Genomic DNA, 21,559 nt, shown 5'->3' with positions numbered 1-21,559 from the left:
AAAACTGAAACACCTAAGGAACTTTTATGTGGATTCTTTATCTTAAGGTCAGATTTGCATATGTTACTTAGATTGAGATACTTGTTTAGAAAAGAATGATATTAATTTTTTAAAAATTCTTTTTCACATTCTGAAGATTAAGCATTATAAAGAAGATCAACTTCATTTAAAGAATTTTTTTATGAACTGTTGTTCATATTGTCTGTTTGGAGATGAATGAATCATTGCATTCTTTTTTAAGATTTATCACTTACAAAGGAAACAAATGTGAAAAGAAAAATGAATGTGAAGCCATATCTAGCTGAATTCTTTGAAGAACTAGACAGTATATCAAAGAATTTAAACTGTCAAAAAATAAAGTTAAAGGTCATATGGAATATACTTTTAGCATATATTAGACGCATTTTAAAATGTGTTAAGACAAATTATGTTTAAAATAGGTGATATGTTGATTACTTTTTCTGAACTCCTGAATTTGTGCAATTGTTTTATAAAATTTCTAAGAAAAAATTACCATGAAAGAGTCCTTTTAAGTTGCTTTAGTCTATGAACTTGTTAAATTTCTTGATACATTAAGAACCTTGAAGCTATAGTAATAGAAATTTTAGTCGTAGGAAAACGTTACCTTTAAAAGATTACCAGGTCAAGTGTATTTTAATGCTTAACGTGAATGCATGCACAAACACACAGGCACACTAGCGTAATGCTATTTTTTCCAAAAGCTATACATATGTTTTATGTATTCAAGAAGTTACCATGATTGACTAGTTTCTTTGTATTTTGGACTTCAAGTCCCACTTTCTCCTTATCTTCAGTGCCTTTTGATCCAGTCATTCTACCACACAGTCCCTTAGTCATGTTAGCAAACATTTATTGAAAAAAATTTGCATATATGTATTCCATTTTTTTATAAGAGAAGCATGAAGTACTTGGTGGTGCTAAAATGATGATTGTGGTCTGTTGCTTCAAGAAAGTTCATAGAAGTATAAAAACATTGTACAATGACTTTCAAACTTTTTTTAGACAGATAAAAATGTGCTTCATTAATGATGCATATACCATGAATAGTTTTGCTGTTAGTGACATTTTCTAAATGTCAAGTAACTTTTTAAGTAACATCATAAACAAACCAAAATGTAATATTCTTTGGATTTACAGGATAGTTGTCTTCCTGCAAAAATCTTGTATATTTTAAAATACTGCATTTCCCTCCTCTTCTTTGTTTTTGTAGGTTGAGCTCAGATGATTATGAACCTGCTTTTCCTTTGTATGCCTATTTGCTATTACATTCTACAATAGGATTGGATGTGGGTTAGTTTTCTTTCTTTTGTTCTTTTTCTTTTCTTCTTCATTCTTTCTGTGTTGGGGCTTGAACCAGGGTCTTACGCATGCTAGGCAAGCACTCTTACCACTGAGTTACACCCCTAGCCATTAGTTCTTTCTTAACTACTTTTTTTTTTTTTTTTTTCCAAATTGCAAGATATGTAGCATTCCAGGCTTCTGTTCCATTAACCAGTAGCATCCCTCAGACATCAAGATGACTAAAATGCCTCCACAAAATTCCATTAATACTTTGTGGTATAGTCCTGATGTGCTAAGAATCACTGAGCCAGAGCATTGTGACTAAAGGAGTGATTTATTCCAGAGAGGTAGTCAGAGAAGAGCAGTATGGAAAGGAGACTCTGTGATGAATGAGACTTGGGAAAACTTGGTCTGTCAGTGACTGAGGTAAACGTGGAAATGAAGCCTGTTAAAATTCCTCTGGATATTCTGGCTGCAACTCCTAGTAATTCTGTACTCTACAAAGTGACCTAATATGTACCCAAGATAATCTGCACAAAATGTTTTGAAAAGTGTTCACTGATATTTTCTATCCAGTTGCTTCTTTTTCTTTATAAATATTCTCTGTTGCAGTGTACTACATCAGTTTGATAAACTGTGGTTACTCTGGGGCAACTGAAAATTGAGTTCAGGGTTTGGAGTTAAACTGCTTAGATTGGAGTTCTAGCTTCACCACTCATCAACTATGTGTTCTTAAGCCTGTTGCTAAATTAATTTGAATCCTTAGACTTTTTTTCTTTTTTTTGTATGAGAGATTGAACCCAGAGGTACTTCACCACTGACCTACATCCCCAATTCATTTTATTTTTTATTTCAAGGCAGAGTCTCACTAAGTTGGTTAGGGCCTCCTTAAAGTGTTAGATCTGGGATTTGAATATAGGTCTCTGAGTTCTTGTTAACACATATTTTCAGATGATTATAAAGGAAACAAAATTCAAAAAATTGAAGTTAAAAATGTTAATGGGAATTTCAGACATGCACAGAAATGACAATAGTGTAATGAAGTCACCCATAGCTTCATTCAGCTACAACAGTGATTACTTATCAGTTTTATCTATACTAAAACACACTACCCACCCTACGTCTTGGAATATTTTGAAGCAAATTTCAAATAGCATATTCATTATTAAATATTTCAGTGTATGTCTCTAAAAGACAGGAACTTTTTTATTAAACAAATGAACAATATTAATCACACTTGAAAAACTTAAAAAATAGTTCTTTAATCTTACTAATATTTATCTATTTATTGTTCAGACTCTAAAACCATAATTTCTAAAATAGTTTCCTTGAATAGTTTCCACATCGTCAGGTTAATATACTGTTATTGGTTCATATGTCCCTCGAGTTTTTAACTTATAGGTCTCTTGTCCTTTCTTTGATCCCTTTGTCGCCTCCTTTGCCATTTATTAATAGGAGAAGCTGCACCGTATATTTTTTATAGCAGAGGTTTATTTTTTTATTGTTTGTTCTATTTAGTTACACATGACAGCAGAATGCATTTTGATTCATTGTACACAAATGGAGTACAACTTTAATTCCTCTAGTTGTACAGAATGTAGAGTCACACCATTTGTGCAGTCATTCACGTATATACAGTAATGATGTCAGTCTCATTTTACCATTTTCCCACCCCCTACCATCTCCCCTCCCCTCATTGCCCTCTAAACAATCCAACATTCCTCCTTTCTTCCCTTACCCCCTCTTCCCCATTAGGTATCAGCATCCACTTATCAGAGAAAACATTTGGTCTTTGGTTTTTTGGGATTGGCTTATCTCACTCAGCATGAGATTCTCTAACTCCATCCATTTACTTGCAAATGCCATAATTTTATTCTTCTTTATGGTTGAGTAATATTCCATTGCCTAAATATACCATAGTTTCTTTATCTGTTCATCTATTGAAGGGCATCTAGTTTGGTTCCACAATCTACTTATTGTGAATTGAGCTGCTATAAACATTGATGTGGCTGTGTCACTGTAGTGTGCTGATTTTATGTCCTTTGGGTATATTATAGGCCAAGGGGTAGGATAGCTGGGTCAAGTGGTGGTTCCATTCCAGGTTTTCTAAGGAATCTCCATGCTGCTTTCCAGAATGGCTATACCTGTTTGAAATCCCACCAGCAGTGTAGGAATGTACCCTTTTTCACACATCCTCACCAATACCTATTGTTGCTTGTATTCTTGATAATAACCATTCTAATTGAAGTGAGATGAAATCTTAAGGTAGTTTTGATTTGCATTTCTCTAATTACTAGAGATTTTTAACACTTTTTTATATATTTGTGGATTGGATTGTATATCATCTGTGAAGTGTCTGCTTAGTTCCTTAGCCCATTTATTGATTGGGTTATTTATAGTTTTTGTGTTTTGAGTTCTTTATAAATTCTGGAGATTAGTGCTCTGTGTGAATTGTGTGTTTTTAAAGATTTTCTCCCACTGTAGGTTATCTTCATGTTCTAGATTATTTCTTTTGCTGAGAAGTGTTTTAGTTTGAATCTATGCCATTTATTGATTCTCGCTTTAATTTCTTGTACTTTGGGAGTCTTGTTAAGGAAGTCTGGTCCTAAGCCGACATGATGAAGATTTGGGCCTACTTTTTCTTCTATTTGATGCAGGGTCTCTGATCTAAATCGTAGGTCCTTGATCCATTTTGAATTGAGTTTTTTGCAGGGTAAGAGATAGGGGTTTAATTTCATTTTACTGCATATGGATTTCCAATTTTCCCAGCACCATTTGTTGAAGAGGCTATCTTTTCTCCAGTGTAAGTTTTTGGCTCCTTTGTCTAATATAAGATAACTGTATTTATATGGATTTGTCTCTGTCTCTTCTATTCTGTACCATTGGTCAACCTGTCTATTTTGGTGCCAGTATTATGCCGTTTTTGTTACTATTGCTCTGTAATATTGTTGAAAGGTCTGGTCATTGTGATACCTCCTGCTTCACTCTTCCTACTAACTTTGACTTTGGCTATTCTGGGTCTCTTATTCTTCCAAGTGAATTACATGATTGCTTTCTCTATTTTTATGAGATACATCATTGGCATTTTAATTGGAATTGCATTGAATCTGTATAGTACTTTTGGTAGTATGGCCATTTTGACAATATTAATTCTGCGTATCCAAGAACTTGGGAGATCTTTTCATCTTCTAAGGTTTACTTTAATTTCTTTCTTTAGTCTTCTGTAGTTTTCATTGTAGAGGTCTTTCTTTTGTTAGATTGATTCCCAAGTATTTTATTTTTTTGAGGCTATTATGAGTGGAATAGTTTTCCTAATTTCTCTTTCAGAGAATTCATCACTTCTGAATAGAAATGTATTAGGTATAAGAGTATTGATTTTATATCCTGCTACTTTTCTGAATTCATTTATGAGTTCTGGAACATTTCTGATAGAATTTTGTGGATTCTCTAAATATAAAATCATGTCAGCAAATAGCGATAGTTCTTCTTTTCCTATTTGTATCCCTTTAATTTCTTTGATCTAATTGCTCTGACTAGAGTTTCAAGGAGGATGTTGAATAGAATTGGTAAAGAGGGGATCCCTGTTTTGTTCCAGTTTTTAGAGGGAATACCTTCAATTTTTCTCCAGTTAAAATGATGTTGGTTTTGAGTTTAGCATAGATAGTCTTTACAATGTTGAGGTATGTTCCTACTATCCCTATTTTTTCTAGTGTTTTGAAAATGAAGGGGTACCGTGTTTTATCAAATGCTTTTTGAAGGCATCTATTGAAATGATCATGTGATTCTTAAGTTTAAGCCTATTAATGTGATGAATTACATTCATAGATTTCTAGATTTTGAACCAGACTTGGCTCCCTGGGATGAACTCCACTTGATCATGGTGCACTATCTTTTTAATATGTTATTATATGCGATTTTCCAGAGTTTTGTTAAGAATTTTGCATCTATGTTCATTAGGGATATTGGTCTGACGTTTTCTTTCATTGATGTGTCTTTGTCTGGTTTTGGTATCAGGGTGATACTAACTTCATAAAATGAGTTTGCAGGGTTCCCTCCTATATCAGGGTACTCTAGAGGAACAGAATCAACAGGAAGCATGATTATAAAAGGGGATTTATTAGATTGGCTTACATGACCAGAAGCTGGATAGTCCACAATAGTCGTCTGCAGACTGGAGAGCTAGAAGAACCAGTAGCTGCACAGTCCAAGAGGTGGAAACCCCAGAATAAGATGAATTGACAGTACTACCCAGTCCAAGACCAGTGCTCCTGGAAACTCCCTGGAGAATCACTGGCAGAGTCCGCTTTGTAAGAGTGAAGAAGAGAGAGTCTGATATTCTAAGATGATTGAAGCAGCAATCAAGAACCCATTCAAGAAGAGTTGAGCTTGCATCTACATCTACTTCCTTGTTCTTCCAAATTTTATTCCATACATGGTTAGGGAGGTTCTCCACTTCATTCAGTTCACTATCCCACATTCCAATTATTACTAGACACCCCCTCATAGACATACCCAGAAGCCTCTTAATCATCTCCATCTTTTAATCCAGTCAAGTTGACAGTTCAAATTAACCATTACAACTCCTTTTCTATTTCATGGAATACTTTGAGGCATATTGGTATTAGTTCTTCTTTGCAGGTCTTGTAGAACTTTTCTGAAAATCTGCCTGGTCTTCTACTTTTCTTGATTGGTAGACTTTAATGGCATCTTCTATTTCATTGCTTGAAATTGATCTGTTTAAATTGTGTATGTCCTCCTGGTTTAGTTTGGGTGGATCATATGGCTCTAGAAATTTGTCGATGTCTTTGAGATTTTCTATTTTGTTGGAGTACAGATTTTCAAATAGCTTCTAATTATGTTTTGCATTTCATTAGTGTCCATTGTGATGTTTCTTTTTTTCATCACAAATTTTACTAATTTGAGTTTTCTTTCCCTTCTTCCTTAGTGTGGCTAAGAATTTATCAATTTTTTTTTTTAAATTTTTTCAAAGGACCACCTTTTTGTTTTGTCAGTTCTTTCAGTTGTTTCTTTTGTTTCAATTTCATTGATTTCAGCTCTGATTTTAATTATTTCCTATCTTCTACTACTTTTGGTGTTGTTCTGTTCTTTTTTTAGGACTTTGAGATGTAGTATTAGGTCATTTATTTGTTGATTTTTTTATTCTTTTATTGAATGAGCTCAATTCAATGAACTTTCTTCTTAGTACTGCTTTCATAGTGTCCCAGAGATTTTGATAGGTTGTGTTAGTGTTCTCATTTACCCTTACCTCATTTCGTTTTTTTTTTTTTTAATCTCCCTGATGTTTTCTGCTATTCATATGTCATTCTACCTCACTCATTTTTTTATCTCCTCCCTGAATTTTTCTGCTATTCATAAATCATTCACTAGCATATTATTTAGTCTCCACATGTTGGAATACTTTCTATTTTTTATTTTATCATTAATTTCTAATTTAATTCCTATATGATCTGATAGAATACAAGGGAGTATCTCTATTTTGTTATATTTACCAAGAGTTGCTTTATGGCATAACATATGGTCTGTTTTGGAGAAGGATCCAGGTGTTGCTGAGAAAAAAGTTTATTTGCTTGTTGATGAATGGAATATTCTATATTTGTCTGGTTAAGTCTAAATTATTGAGTTCTGTGGTTTTTTTGTTCAGTTTTTGTTTGGAAGATATATCTAGTTAAAGTCACCCGGTATTGTGTTGTGGTCTATTTGATCCTGAAATTGAGAAGGATTCGTTTGACGTACATAGATACTCCATTGTTTGGGGCATAAATATTTATGATTGTTACGTCTTGTTGATTTATGATTTCCTTAAGCAGTATGAAATGATCTTCTTTTCCCTTCTAACTTTGGCTTGATATGAGGATGGAAATCCCTGCTTTTTAACTGAGTTCCAGTGTGTGAAATGTTTTTACCCATCCTTTCACCTTCAATCTGTGGATGTCTTTTCCTATGAGATGAGTCTCTTGAAGGCAGCATATTGTTCAATCTTTTTTAAAATTCCAATCTGCCAGTCTATGACTTTTTATTAATGTGTTTAGGCCATTAACAGTCAGGGTTATTATTGAGATACGATTTGTATTCCTGGTCATTTTGGCTTATTTTTTATTTTTTAACTTGACTTGGTTTCTTCTTTGATTGGTTTTTCCTTTAGTGTAGTTCCTCCCTTTGCTGACTTTCATTGTTTTTCATTTCATCCTAATGGAATATTTTAATGAGAATGTTCTGTAGTGCAGGCTTTCTATTTGTAAATTCTTTTAACTTTTGATTATCATGGAAGGTTTTTCATCATCAAATCTGAAGGTTAGTTTTGCTCGATATAAGATTCTTGGTAGCTTTTAGGGTCTGGGCTGAGAAATCTGCTGATATCTGAATAGGTTTCTCCCTATATATAATCTGATACTTTTCTCTTGCCGCCTTCTATCTTAAATTCTATCTTTACTTTGTACGCTGAGCGTTTTCATTATAATGTTCCTTGGGTGGCTCTGTTGTAATTTTGTATATTTGGTGTCCTGTAAGCCTCTTGTATTTGATTTTCCATTTCATTTTTCAGGTTTTGTAAATTTTCTATATTAGTTCATTGAATAGATTGTTCATTCCTTTGGTTTGTATCTCTGTGTGTTCCTCAACCCCAATAATTTTTAAATTTGGTATTTTCATGTTATCCCATAATTCTCAAGAGGTTCCATTCATGATTTTTTACCATCTTCTCTGGTCAACTTTATTTTCAAGATTAAATATTTTGTCTTCATTGTCTGAGGTTCTGTTTTCCAAGTGATCTTATCTGTTGGTGATTTTTTTATTGAGTTTTTAATTTGGTTTATCATTTCCTTCATTTCAAAATTTTTTTTAATCAGAACTTTTATTACTTTATTGAAGTAATCTTTTTCTTCCTGCATTTGCTCTTTTAACTTTTTATTGAAGTGATCTTTTGCTACCTGCATTTGCTCTCTTATATCATCCTTTACTTCACTGATCATTTTAATTATGTATATTCAGAACTCTCTTTCTGACACTCCTTCTACTGTGGTGTCAGTGAATTCTATTAATATAGCATATTGGTTTGTTTGGGGAGCTTTCTTCCCATGCTTTTTCGTGTTGTTCATGTGTCTCCCCTCTAACAGTGTGGATCTGTGGTATTACAGTTTCCATCTTATGGATTTATAGTGTTCCTGCAGGTTTCCACGACCTTGCCTTTAAGGGTGAGATCAATATTAATAGCACCATAATGCAAACCATATGCAGCCTTAAACCAAGTTGCTCCTATTAAGATGTTAACACTATTGTCATAATAAACAGATATGTTCACTTATTATCTACAACATTAACAATATGTTTGGAATAAGATCTACAATTTGTAATGGTGAACAGGGAGAATGGGGGAGGGGTGTAGGACGTGATGTTAATGAGGTAAGAAATGAGAATGTAGAGCTACTAGATCATAGGAAGAGTGAAAGAGGAATCAGAAGAAGTTGGTTTTTAGCAGGAGAAAAGGGAGAAAGAGACTCGGAGGAAACATAAATAAAAGGAAAATTGAACGAGTAATACAAAAAAGAATCTACAGTAAAACTGTATTATGCTATTCAAACCTCCCAGGCCTCAGTAGGCTGATGCATGAAAAGTACTTGATTTCAAAGTAATTTGGGGTATGGGGATGTGAGAACAGGAAATGAACAAAGAAAAAAAAAAAAGTGGGGGAAAAAGAGTCTTGAAGGAAAACTCATTTCTGTTCAATATCTTTTCTGCTTCCCTTCTCTGATAGGTGGAGTTGTTTGGAATTTGCTGGTAACTCCACCCTCAGGATGATGAAAGCTACTACAGTGGGAGGATTAGATTTGGAGGCAAGACTCCTGGAGGCAGGGTATACCAGTTGCCAGTGCCTCTGGAAGACTGTACCCCAGGACTCTCCTTTGGGGTTCACTTGTGTGATGCAGGAGCCTGGTTTTAGCTCCTTCCCTCTCTTGTGAACCCCACAATTCCTAGTCTATAATTTAGTCTCTAAATTGTGTCTCTCCTCCCCCCACTCTTTTGACTTCCCAGTGAGGAACCTCTCTCCCCGGAGGTCCTAAGGGCTGAGAGCCCGGACCTGTGTGCCTCTCTTGGAAAGCTGTTCTGTATTGGGTGAATCAGGACCAGGTGTTGAGAGCTGTGGTCCAGCCACGTAGCTGCAGGCACTGGGCTGGGTTGGTGACTAGGGGGTGTTGGGAAACTGGGGATTGAGAAGCAAGTGGGCCCTGATGGTTGCAAAACTGGTGGGACCCGGTGATTGGTGGATGCTGTATTGGGTTGGGAGTCATGGACTAGGCTGATGTCTGGTTCCAGCAAGTGCTGCCTGAGTTGTCTTTGGGATCAGGGTGGGTGCCAGTCTGGTTGTCTGGATGAGCCGGGATGAAGATGCCCTCATGCCCTTTTCCCACCTACCAACCCCTTGCAAGACTCTCTCCTGCCTCTGCAGCAAGGTGGTAACTATTAGCACACCTAGCAGGGATACCTCAGATGTAACCAAGCCTGCAAGGCCCTTGGTGATATCTTTCAGGTCCTTGCTATTATCCCTAGTTGGAAGTGACCATGTCCCTAGTTGATGGCCGCAATATCTGCTAACCTGTAGGTACCTTGATGAGCGTCTAGTCTCCGGCAGGTGTCCCAAGATGGAAGTTGTGCCAACTGAAGATGGCAGCCATGGCAGTGTTGGAGCTAATCCAGGATGGCAGTGGAGGTGTCCCAGGATGGAGGCTGCCATGTGTTGGTAGATGGGGAGCCACAATGCAGTGCTGGATCTGCACTGGGTGAGCCAGAGGTTTATTTTTGTATAACAAGAAAGGGAAGAATGGTTTTCATGTTTTCAAAGGGTTATTTTTTGGGAGTGGGGGAACACAGACCATATGTGACCCCAAAACCTTAGAATAGTTGTTCTTTTGTTGTTTATTTTCTGATCCATGTTTAGAACATCCCACAATCTGGATTTTCATGATTGTGTCTGCATGGTGTTGTTTAGTAGATACTTCTTGTGTTCTGTTTCCTATAATTAATAGGTGGATATAGAGACATGATCAGATTCAGGGTGTGTGAGTATGTGTGTGTAATTTCCTACTCTATTCATCACCTGGCTTCTTTTTTAAAATATCACTTGAGCCATTTACATGCAATATTCTGCTTTAAAAGTGCAATTTGATGAATTTAGGTGTTCGGAGATTGGTAAAGCACTGGAAAAGTCAGGATATGAAACATTTTCATTATTTCTTCTGTCCCTTTTCAGTCATTCCTCCATGAAACCCCATACTTCTGCCCATGCCCTGCGTGGGGAGGGAGTGGGTAACTGGCAGAGGTGTAGGCCGACTGGAAATTAAAGCTAGAAAATTAATATTAATAAATAAAGGCAGTAGTCACGGATTATATATATTTTCAAAGTGGGGTGTGGTGGGTAGAACAGACCTAACAGAGAAAATCCTGCGAATGCTTTATTTATCGTGGTACACCCCAAAGGGAATCAGAAAGAGCTTGTTTAGGAAAACAGGGCGAGAGTGGGAAAAACAGGTTGTTTGGTGCTTGGCAGGTTACACCTGTCTCCTGGCAGCTGCATTTGAACCTAGGGCTGTGAACCTAAGGCAGGGTGCCAGCATGATCTAGGCTTTCTTGAACCAGGGAATTTCACCCAGTACTTCCCAGAAAAATAGCCTCTCTGCCTTATATTGGCTCAAACAAACCCATAATTTATCCATGGTGTCCAACATCAGTGCTTCACTCCTAGCACGTATTGATGTATTTTCTGTAATTTCAAACAAATGTTTGAGACTCATTCATTTTGTTGCTGAGTAATATTCTAGTACTTGGATGTACTACTATTTGTTTATCTTCACTATTTGAGGGACTTTTGTGATTTTTTTTCCAGTTTTTAGCCATTGTGATAAAAGCTGAATTTTTGTGTAATTTTCTTTCTTTGTTCTTTTTTCTTTTTTCTGTTAAATGACTAGGGGCTTAATTCCTGGATTATATGCTACCATATATTTAAGTATATAAGAAACTGCCAAACTGTTTTCCTACATGACTGTACCATTTTCAGTTCCCATGAGCTATGTGTGAGATTTTCAGTTTATCCAAATTTTTACCAATCCTTGATATTGTCAGACTTCACTTTTAGTCTTTTTGGTAGGTGGATAATGGTAACTCATTATATTTAAAATTCTTACTTCCCTAGTGATTTGTTAGGTTGAGCCTCTTTTCATGTGTCAATTTGTCATTCTTTGATTTTCTTTGGTGAAGTGTCTTCAAATTTTGGGTCATATTAAATTGGGTTATTTTCTTTTTATGTGTTACCAGTGTCATACATTTTTCTACTTATTTAGGTCTTTTTAATTTTTCTCAGCAATGTTTTACAGTTTTTAATGTCAAGGTGTGGCATCTATTGTTAATTTTTGCCATAAGTATTTTAAATGATATTTATTTACATTTTTAATTTTTTGTTTGGCAGTATATAAAAATATAATTGATTTTTGTATTTATTTTATATTTTGTCATCTTGCTTTATTCATATTCTATGTAGAAGATAGTGCCAACTACAAACAAAAAAAGTTTTACTTTTTCCTTTTCAGTATGTGCATCTTTTATTTCTTATGTTTATCTTTTCCTACTGACTTGAACTGACAATAATGATGCTGAATAGAAATGGTAAAAATGAAGAGTAGTAGTATAAGTAGCCAATCTGATTACCTTTGACATAAGATCGATTTCTTTCATTTTGTAGTGTGATGTTACATATGGGTTTTCCTGATTAATATTGCTAATCAAGATGATGTATGTTTGTGTCATGCTTTTTAATATATTAATGATTTTACATGTGTGCTTTTTTCCCTTTATTCTGTAAAGATGGCAAGTTGTGCTGATACTTGAACAATAAACCAAACATGTTTTCCTAGAATAGACCCTATTTTGGTCATGATTATCCTTTTCTATTTTTTATTTCCTTTGCTGAAATTTTATGAAGATTTTTGTGTCTATATTTACCAGATATATTGATCTGTTCTTGTTTATTCAGGTTTTTTTTCCCCCCCTGGGAGGGGGGTATTCAGATTAATGCTGACTTCTAAGTTCAGAAGTATTTTCTCTTTCTGGAAGAATTTTTTTTTCCATTGGTATTTCTTTAAATGTTTGATAGAACTTACCAACTATATAGTTTGAAGGTTTCGTTGTAGGAAGGCTTTTAAACGAATTTTAATTTCTTTATTAGATAGAGGATCATTCAAGGTTTTACTTTTATCAATTTTATGAAAGTTACCATATTTACAGGCACAAAGTGTTTCATAATATTCTTCTAATCTTTTATCATTGTCAGATATCAGTTCTAGTTATGATTCCACTTTTACTTGTTGTAATAATTTATTGTCTTTCCTTTTTCTTCCTAATCAGTCTGGCTAGAGTTTTTTTTTACTAATTTTATTATTCGCAGAGAACTACTTTTGGTTTTATTTACTTTATCTATTGTTTTCAGTTTCCCTGATTTTTTTTTTCACTTATACTTTTTCCTTCCAATTACAGTATTTTGGTTTAATTTTTCCATTTATAGCTTTTTATGATAAAAACTCTAATCATTCATTTGAGACTTTTTCTAACAAATGTTCAATGTTAAATGTTTAAACACTGCTTTAGCTGAATCTAATTTTTAATAATTCATTTTCTACTTGTAATTTCTTTCACTCAAGAGTTATTTAGAAATATTTAGAGGATATTTCAGATATCTTTCTGGTATTGATTTCTTATTTAAATTCATTATTGGTCAGAGAACATTCTTTGTATGATTTTACTCATTTTAACATTTGTTGTACAGATGTTGTTTATGTTTCAGAAAATTTTCTGCCTTGGCAAACATACTAGGTATGATCATATTTTTGTGGGTTTTATGTTTGTGTGTGTGTGTGTGTGTGTCTGGTGCTGGAGATGGAACCTAGGGCTGTATACATACTTGGCATGTGCTCCACCACCGTACTATACTCTGAGCCCTTACTCTTACAGAATATTATATAAATATCAGTCAAGTTAATTGACATGGTTCAAAATTTTTGTATCTCTACTCTTCTTTCATCAACTTGTGTCAGGTATGGATAAAGAAGTGTCTAAATTTTCATCAATATTTGTGGATCAGTCTGTTGCTCTTTTTAATTCTTTTTGCTTCACTTGATCTGAAGCCCCTTTGTTTGGTACTTACATCTTTTAGAGTTGATATTGACCACCTTTATCATTATGAAATGATAACTTTATTTCTGATAATATTAATTGTCCTGTAATTCAATTTGATGTAGCTATTCCCACTTTTGTTAATGTCTTAAAGTTATATCTTCTTTTCAGCCTTCTTCTTTTTAACCTGTTTGTGTCTTTTTAAGTGTATTTCTTATAGACTGCATATATTTGGGCTTTATTTTATTATTTAATCTTATAACATTCACCTTTCAATTGAAATGATTAGATCATGTGTATTTAATATAATTATTGAGGTTAGGTTTAAATCTTTCATTTTGGTATTTGTTTTCTACTTACCCTGTCTTCCCCTTCTTTTCTTGTCTGCGTTTGGGTCAGGTATGTTTTAAATCGTTCCATTTTTCTTCAGTATTGGATAATCAATCATACCTGGCTTTTTAGGTGGTCGTTCTAGAGTTTACTACATATAACTAACTCATCACAGTCTGTTTTTATGTACTATTATACCTTGTCATATGTAGAGGAAGAACCTTGCTCCATCTATATCTTGCCTCTTGCCTTTGTATTTTTACCATACTTTTTTACTTTTCTGTGTGTTATAAATCTTACAAAATATCATTGTTTTTGCTTTAAACAATTAATTGTATGTTAAGGGGATTGCCAAAAAGAAGAAAAAAAAAAATTCTTGTATTTATTCATGTACTTACCATTTTATATGCTCTTCAGTTCTTCAAAGGTTTTAAATTTCCATGTAGTATCATTTTCTTCTAGTAAGGAACTTCATTTAACTTTTTAAAAATACTTCATTGTTATTTGCAAAAGTATTTTGCATTTATTTTTGAAACTTTGCTGTGCATAGAATTCTTGTTTGATAGAAATTTCTTTTCAACTTAATACATCAAAGCCCTTCCATTGTCTTCGGACTTGCATAATTTCTTTTGATAAATCTGCTTTAATTCTTATCTACCTTAGTATATAGTTTGCTTCCATTCCTCTTTCAAGGCTTTTTCTATATTAATTTAAGAAAATAATTTGTGTATGATTTCTTTCATGTTTATCCTTTTGGGGCTTATTGAGCTTAGATCTGTGTTTATGATTTTCATCAAATTTGGATAAAATTTGCCTATTATTTCTTCAGTTTTTTCTGTCTCCTCTCCTTCCCCTCTGAGACTTCAATTACACATATGTTAGACCACTTCATGTTGTCACAGGTCACTTTAATTTATACATCCCTGATATGTAAACAACTCAGAAACCTATAGAAAAATGGACAAGGAAAGTAACAATAGCTCTCAGAAGAAATGTGAATGAGTTTCAATTAAAGGAAAAGATGCTAAAATTATATTGAGATAGTTTTTCCTCATGTTATATTGCCTAAAAGTTAAAAAAAAAAGTACCAATATATCAGATGAACATAGATGCAAAAATTCTCAATAAACTTCTTGCAAATCACAATCAAAAACATATTAAAAAGATATTGCACCATGATCAAGTGGGGTTCATCCCAGGAATGCAAGCCTGGTTCAACATCTGGAAATCAATAAATGTAATTCATTACATCTAGACTTAAAAATAAGAATCATATGATCATTTCAATAGATGTAGAGAAAGCATTTGACAAAATAAAGCACCCTTTCGTGTTCAAAACACTAGAAAAACTAAGGATAGTAAGAACATACCTCAACATTGTAAAAGCTATCTATGCTAAACCCAAGGCCAACATCATTCTAAATGGGGAGAAAAATTGAAAGCATTCCTTCTAAAAACTGGAACAAGACAGGGATACCCTCTTTCACTACTTGTATTTAATATAGTCCTTGAAAATCTAACTAGATCAGTTAGAAGAAAGAAATGAAAGGGATACAAACAGAAAAGGAAGAACTCAAACTATCCCTATTTGCTGGTGACATGATTCTATATTTAGAAGATTCAAAAAAATTCCATGAGAAATGTTCCAGCAAAGTAGCAGGATATAAAATTAATACCCATAAATCAGATGCATTTCTATACATCAGTGAGTAATCCACTGAAAGAGAAATTAGGAAAACTACCCCATTCACAATAGCCTCAAAAGAAATAAAATATTTGGGAATCAATCTAACAAAAGAAGTGACAGACCTCTACAATGAAAATTACAGAACACTTATGAAAGAAATTGAAGAAGACCTTAGAAGATGACAAGATCTCCCGTGCTCTTGGATAGGCCAAGAGTTAACATTGTCAAAATGCATACTACCAAAAGTGTTATTCAGATTTAATGCAATTGCTATTAAAATCCCAATAACATTCTTCATAGAACTAGAAAAAAGCAATGATGAAATTCATTTGGAAAAATAAAGAGTCCCTGAATAGCCATAATAATCCTTAGCAAGAAATATGAAGCAGGGGGCATCACAATACCAGACCTTAAATTATACTACAGAGCCATAGTAACAAAAATGTCATGGTATTGGCACCAACACTGATATGTAGACCAATAGTACAGAATAGAAGACACAGAGACAAACCCACATAAATACAGTTATCTCATACTAGACAAAGGTGCTGTAAATACTTTGAAGAAAAGATAGCCTGTTCAACAAATGGTTCTGGGAAAACTGGAAATCTATATGTAGCAAAATGAAATTAAACCCTCTCACCTTGCAAAAAATCAACTCAAAGTGGATTCAAGACTTAGGCCCTAGAGCAGAGACCCTGTGCCTACTAGATGAAAAAGTAGGCCCAAATCTCCACCATGTCAGCTTAGGAAATGACTTCCTTAACAAGAGTCTTAAAGTGCAAGAAATAAAATCAGGAATCAATAAATAGGCCAGACGGTGTGACACAAGCTGTAATCCCAGCATTTTGGGAGGCTGAGGCAAGAGAATCTTGAGTTCAAAGCCAGCCTCAGCAACTTAGTGAATTCAGCTCTAAGTAACTCGGTGAGACCCTGTCTCTAAATATATATGTGGCTCAGTGATTAAGTGCCCCTGGGTTCAGTCCCTGGTATCAAGGAGGGGGAAAAGAAAAAAGGAATCAGTAAATAAATGGGATGAAATCAAACTAAAAAACTTCTTCGCGGCAAAGGAAACAATAACATGAAGAGAGAGCCTACAGAATAGGAAAAAAAAATTTTGCCACATGCACCTCAGATACAGCATTAATCTCCAGGGTATGTAAGGAACTCAAAAAACTTAACTCCAAAAACAACCCAAATAACCCAATCACTAAACGGGAAAAGGAACAGAACAGACACTTCACAAAAGAAGAAATAAAATTAATCAACAAATATATGAAAAAATCTTCAACATCTCTAGCAATTAGAAAAATGCAAATGAAATTTACACTAAGATTCCATCTCACTCCAGTCAGAGTGGCAATCATCAAGAATACAAACAACAATAAATGTTGACAAAGATGTGGGGTAAAAGGTACACTTATATTTTGCTGGTGGGACTGCAAATTGGTACAACCACAATGGAAAACAGTGTGGAGATTCCTCAGAAAACTTGGAATGGAACCACCATTTAATCCAGTCATCCCATTCCTAGGTTTATACCTGTTTTAGCTTTTTCGCTGCTTGACTAACTGACCCAACCAGAACAACTGTAAAGGAAGAATGGTTTATTTGAGGATTCAAGTTTCAGAGGTTTTAGTCCATAGACGACCAGCTTCATTCCTTGGGGCTCAAGGTGAGGCAGAACATCATGGTGGAAGAGTGTGGCAGAGGGAAGCAGCTTACATGGTGATCAGGAAGCACAGGAGGGAGACTTCACTGGCCAGATATAAATGTATACCCCAAAGGCACACTCCCCAATTCCCGTCTCCTCCATCCACACCCTACCACTTCAGTTACCACTCAGTTAATCCCTATCAGGGGATTAATTGACTGATTTGGATTAAGTCTCTTACAGTCCAATCATTTCCTCCTCCGAACCTTCTTGCATTGTCTAACACATGAGCTTTTGGGGTACCTCTCACATCCAAACCATAACGTACCCGCAGGACTTAAAATCAACATACTACAGTGACGCAGACATATCAATGTTTATAGCCACTCAATTCACAATAGCTTAACTATGGAACCAATTTAGGTGCCCTTCAACAGATGACTGGATTAAAAAACTGTAATATATACACAATGGAATATTACTCGGCCATAAGAATGAAATTATGGCATTTGCTGATAAATGGATGGAACTGGAGATATCATGCTAAGCAAAATAAGCCAACCTCAGAGAACCAAATGTGAAATATTTTCTCCGATATGTAAATGCTAATTAATAGTAATGGGCAGGGAAAGAATAGAGGTATTTTGGACTAGACAGAGGGGAGGGAAAGGAGGGGAAGGGTCGTGGGGGTAGGAATGATAGTAGAATGGATTGGACATTAGTACCCAATGTGTGTATATGATCACATTATCTGTGTAACTCTAGTATACCTAAGTAGAAAAAAATCTAAAAAATTTTAAAAAAGGTATGTTGGGAGAACAGGTAATGTCATGCTGGAGTAAATTCAAAACGGTACAACCTTTGTGGAATGGAATTTGACAGTATCTACCAGTGATGTAGTCATTTACCCTTTGAGCCAGCAATTCTGCTTTTAACAAACTATTCAGAAAAAAATGCACATATATAAAAAGCTATATATAAAGGGTTTATAATAGTTATATGTAAAGACTTTCTAATTTTTTTTTTCTTAAAGCAAAAATGAACAACCCAGTGTTCATCAGTATATCTGTAGTTAAGAGATGGTACATCTCCTTTAATGTACAACATAGTTGAAAAAAGGAATGAGGAGATATTCACTTCTGCCCTTAAGTATAACAGCTTCTGGGATTCTCCTGTTTTTTGCTATTTCCACCAATTTGTTTCTCCAGATGTATTTATTTATCCCAACTACATAAAACAGCTTAAGGATTTTTAGGATACTTGTGGCTAAAAGAACTGCACTGGATGCTAGCTGACCTTTGGAGGGAAGTGATTTATCAAGTAATTCCTATTCTGAAAGCAGCCTGGAATGTAAGATACACATTCTCACTGCAGAGATGTTATGTGAGATGAATAGGTTTCCAGGTCAGCAAGTAACAATGTTGCCATGGGAAAAGAACATTCCGGATTTTAAGTTAGAGTATACAGACCATTTTCCTGATTTGTCTCATCTTGATAATTCATTCATTTATCAAACATTTACAGTTACTCATTTTTAAAGTTTTTTTTAAGTTTTCAAAGGACCTTTATTTTATTTTTTTTTATTTATATGTGATGCTGAAGATCGAACCCAGTGCCTCACACATGCTAGGCAAGTGCTTTTCCACTGAGCCACAACCCCAGCCCAAGTTATTTATTTTTATTGTATTTTTTTTTTTTAATGTGCTGATAAGGAAATCTACTTTTTTTTTTGAAGAAATGGGTAGAGGAAGGGTTAGTGTTCGGATTGGGTCTCACAGAATGCAAAAAAAAAAAAAAGATAAAGAAAAGCACATCTCAGTATCAGGGCGTTAGTGGCTCCCTGCCTGCCTTTTTAAAATTTTTTAATATTTTATTTTTTTGGTGGGGGTGGTTATGAAACAACTCTTGTAATTTTAGAATTCTAACTTCAAGCTAACATTAGATCCTATGGTCAGGGAATTTTGCAGATCTTGGAGAATGAGGAACTGTTGCTTTTACAGAATAGAAAAGATTATAAAAGTAGAGATGGGATCTTGTATGTGTCCCCCAACCCCCATCTTTTACTCTTTTTAACTCCCACCGTGCATGACATGGTTGATCCCTTGTCTTAGTATTACATATTGATGCTACTTTGGAAAGCTATTTATTTTTGAAAACTTACTGAAATAGCCATCTTTTAAAATACTGTAAAGTATTTGTTAATAATAAAATCATAGCATCTATAGTGATGGAAATTTTGCTTCCGTTCTAATGCTGAAACCTGTTATTCCTCTTACCTAATTTTATCACCTAGCACTTCCATAACAGGATTGATGGTGGATATCATTGTCTTAAATGTTGTTGATATTTTGTCAGTAAACCTATTGATTTGAGAATTTCTTAAAGTCTTAAGAGAGCCAGGCACAGTGGTGCGCGAGTCTGGGCAACTTAGTAAGACCCTGTTTTAAAATAAAGATATAAAAAGTGGCTGGAAATGTAGCTTAGAGGTAGAGCATCTGCCTAGCATGTGCAAGGCCCTGGGCTCAATCCTGAATGTGTGTGTGTGTGTGTGTGTGTGTGTGTGTGTTTGTGTGCGTATGTTGACAGGTCGGAGTGGGATAGGAGAGATTCTTTTTCTAATCAGGAGTGATTAACACTTTTTATCATTTATTAGATTTTTTTCCTAGAAAAAAAAAATATATTTTATTGTAAACAAATTGGGTACAACTTGTTTCTCTGGTTGTACATGAAGTAGAGGCAAACCATTTGTGTAATCATACATTTACATTGGGTAATGGTGTTTGATTCATTCTGTTTTTTCCTTCCTCCCACCCCTCTTTTCCCTCTATACAGTTCCGAATTCCTCCATTCTTGTCTCCCTCCCACACTCCATTATGTATCACCATCTGCTTATCAGCGAGATCATTCACCCTTTGGTTTTTTTGAGATTGGCTTATCTCACTTAGCATGATATTCTCCAATTTCATCCATTTGCCTGCAAATGCCATAATTTTATTCTTCTTTATGGCTGAGTAATATTCCATTGTGTGTGTGTGTGTGTGTGTGTGTGTGTGTGTGTGTGTGTGTGTGTGTATACCACAGTTTCTTTATCCATTCATCAGTTGAAGGGCATCTAGGTTGGATCCACAATCTGGATATTGTGAATTGAGCAGCTATGAACATTGATATGGCTGCATCACTATAGTATGCTGATTTTAAGTCCTTTGGGTATAGGCCAAAGAGTGGGATAACTGGGTCAAATGGTGGTTCCATTCCAAGTTTTCTAAGGAATCTTCACACTGCTTTCCAGAGCAGCTGCACTAATTTGCAACCCCACCAGCAATGTATGAGTGTACCTTTTACCCCACATCCTTGCCAACACCTATTTGTTTCTATTCTTGATAACCGCCATTCTAATTGGGGTGAGATGGAATCTTACGGTAGTTTTGATTTGCATTTCTCTTATTACTAGAGATGTTGAACATTTTTTCATATGTCTGTTGATTGCTTGTAGATCTTGTTTTGTGAAGTGTCTGTTCTATCCTTAGCCCATTTGTTGATTGGGTCATTTGTATTCTTGGTGTAGAGTTTTTTGAGCTCTTTATATATTCTGGAAATTAGTGCTCTATCTGAAGTATGAGTGGCAAAGATATTCTCCCACTCTGTAGGCTCTCTCTTCACATTGCTGATAGTTTCCTTTGCTAAGAGAAAGCTTTTTAGTTTGAATCTATCCCAGTTATTGATTCTTGCTTTTATTTCTTGTGCTATGGGAGTCCTGTTAAGGAAGTCTGATCCTAAGCCGACATGTTGAAGATTTGGGCATGCTTTTTCTTCTAGATGCAGGGTCTCTGGTCTGATTTCAAGGTCCTTGATCCATTTTAAGTTGATTTTTGTGCAGGGTGAGAGATAGGGGTTTAGTTTCATTCTGCTGCATATGGTTTTCCAGTTTTCCCAGCACCATTTGTTGAACAGGCTGTCTTTTCTCCATTGCATGTTTCTGGCCCCTTTGTCTAGTATGAGAAAATTGTATTTATTTGGGTTTGTGTCCATGTCCTCCATTCTGTACTATTTTGGTAGCGATACCATGCTGTTTTTGTTACTATTTCTTTGTAGTAAGAGTTGAAGTTCTGGTATTCCGATACCTCCTGCTTCACTCTTCCTGCTAAGGATTCCGTTAGCTTTCTGGGTTTCTTGTTCTTCCAGATGAATTTCATGATTGCTTGCTCTGTTTCTGTAAGGTACATCATTGGGATTTTAATTGGAATTGCATTGAATCTGTATAGCACTGTTGGTAGTATGGTCATTTTGATAATATTAATTCTTCCTATCCAAGAACATGGGAGATCTTTCCATCTTCTAAGGTTTTCTTTAATTTCTTTCTTTAGTGTTCTGTAGTTCTCATTGTTGAGGTCTTTCACCTCTTGTTAGAT

At 34.9% G+C, this 21,559-nt stretch overlaps 1 protein-coding gene across 1 annotated transcript in view; it reads left to right on the top strand.

The window, feature by feature from the left end:
* The window catches only part of PAWR (pro-apoptotic WT1 regulator), a 123,993-nt gene that overhangs the window by 62,561 nt on the left and 39,873 nt on the right, over positions 1–21,559 (top strand). The window lies entirely within an intron of this gene.

The sequence above is a fragment of the Sciurus vulgaris genome, assembly GCF_902686455.1.
Source record: "Sciurus vulgaris genome assembly, chromosome: 5".
Classification (NCBI taxonomy): domain Eukaryota; kingdom Metazoa; phylum Chordata; class Mammalia; order Rodentia; family Sciuridae; genus Sciurus; species Sciurus vulgaris.
Note: the sequence above shows the minus strand (reverse complement) of the source record. Positions and strands in the feature narration are given on the sequence as shown.